The sequence below is a fragment of the Balaenoptera ricei genome, chromosome 15 (genome assembly GCF_028023285.1).
Source record: "Balaenoptera ricei isolate mBalRic1 chromosome 15, mBalRic1.hap2, whole genome shotgun sequence".
Classification (NCBI taxonomy): Eukaryota; Metazoa; Chordata; class Mammalia; order Artiodactyla; family Balaenopteridae; genus Balaenoptera; species Balaenoptera ricei.
Window position 1 is genome coordinate 19217430 of NC_082653.1, and position 2304 is coordinate 19219733.

Here is a 2304-nt window from a genome sequence, read left to right on the forward strand (position 1 = left end):
TATTTAGGTTAATCACAATCACACTTTTGCTCTTAGTGTGATAAAGTAGTAGATCATCACAAAAACAGTTTATAAAACTGTTTACCAAAGTGTAACATACATGCAGAAAAGTGCACAGATCAAAAGTATGCAGCTTGATGGATTTTCACCACCTTAACCCATCTGAATAACCTGTACCCAATCAAGAAACAGAATTTTCCAGCACCCTGAAACCCCCCTGCCCTGTGTGCTTTCTTCCTCTCCTTATCCCTAACATAACCACTATCCTGATGACTTCTAACAGCACGTCTTGGTCTTGCCTGGTTTTGTCCCGCAGAAACAATTTTAAGAGAAACAGACCATCCTCTGGTCTACCCCCCTAGACACACATTTTGATTGATTGACTGATTCAATTAGTCATTGAGCAGATGTTGACTGTGTATAAAATGGATCAAAAATCTGAATTAAACCAAAGACCTGTGGCCTCAAAGGGGCTTTGGCTGTAAACTAACCCTCCACTGGGCCTCCAGAATCCCAAAGTGTGTTCTTAATAAAGGGCCCAGAACATGCATGCACATCTGATCACTTCCTCTAAAGTTCAAGATCTTATGTCAGTGCAGTTTTTTACTTTCTTTCTTCTTGATTTTATTTTATTTGTTTAGTTCTGAAGGAGGGAAGTTAGAGACTCTGGGGAGGACCCTGCTCACCCCCACCCCAGAACTCCAGCCTTGATCACTCCTAGATGGAGAAATCATCATCTTATAAGGCTACCTACTGCATTTTCCAGGAAGATATGGCAAGTGAGCCTTAAGCTGTTAAAAACATACACACTCACACACACACACACACACACACACACACAAAACCCCAAAAGCTTTCTCGCTTGAGCTCAAATATGCTGCGATTTTTGCTTACTGATTCTAGCCCTGCCCTCTGCAACCTCCCAGAATTAGTTAATTAGTCAATTCAGTAATCAGGTTTTGGGTGTTTCCTGAGCTCCAGGCTCAGAGGCACATGAGGTGGGGCTTCCTGAACCCTGAATTCTTCCCATGGGGATCCCAGGATTGACTGACTCAGGGATGTGGCTAAACCAGCATTACTAAAGAACATTCCACTGGACACTAATCCCCAGAAATGCTTTACGAAAATAGAGCTTTGAGCTCAAAGGAGTTGGCCAAATGCTCCAGGCTCTCTGGTCTGTTTCTAGTATCACATCTTACATTCGCACAGTTAAGACTGGGAGATGGGAAGCATAAAAACTGGGCTTCACTTTGTCAGTGTTTTGAAGACTTATATGACTTAGAATCCCTTTTTCTACAGAATGCCTATGAGAACTTCTCAAAATTAGTGTCCTCAGAACAGGGCACAGGCCAAGCAGCTTTAAAGTATCCTCCCAAACTGTACTAGCCCATGGTGATACTGAACACTTGAAAAGTGGCTCTTCCAAATTGAGATGTGAGGGTAAAACACACACCAGATTTCAAAGTCTAAGAAGAAAATCAAAGGCTTTTATATGGCTTATATATTGAAATAATACAATTTTTGAAATATTGGGTTACAATGTACTATTAAAATCAACTTCACCTGTTTCTTTTTGTTTTTTATTTATTTATTTTTATTTTTAAAAAAATATTTTGTGTTTTTAAAGGCCGTTATTTATTTATTTTTAAATTAAAAATTTTTTTTTACAAATTTATTTATTTTTAAATTTTTGGCTGCGTTGGGTCTTCGTTGCTGCGTGCGGGCTTTCTCTAGTTGCAGCGAGCGGGGGCTACTCTTTGTTGCGGTGCACGGGCTTCTCATTGCGGTGGCTTCTCTTGTTGTGGAGCACAGGCTCTAGGCACGCAGGCTCAGTAGTCGTGGCTCACAGGCTTAGTAGTTGTGGCACGCGGGCTCTAGAGTGCAGGCTCAGTAGTTGTGGCGCACGGGCTTAGTTGCCCTGCGGCATGTGGGATCTTCCCAGACCAGGGCTCAAACCTGTGTCCCCTGCACTGGCAGGCGGATTCTTAACCACTGCGCCACCAGGGAAGTCCTCTTTTTGCTTTTTAACATGTGCCTTTTAGAAAATGCAGAGTTATGCATGAAGCATGCATTATGCTTCCATTGGAGGGTGCTGCTCCAACATTCTGAGATGCTGGGCAGGCTTTGTTGGCTGAAACAGGAACATGGGAGAGGGAGGGGGTGGGTAGCCCAGTGGAGGAAGTACAGGGCACTCTGGGAATTCACTGAAGGGGCAGCTCACAAAGCTTCAAGAGAGGCCGGTCAGGAAGTGGTGACTAAACTGACATGTGAAAGATGAGAAGGAGTTAGGCAGGGGAAGGCAGA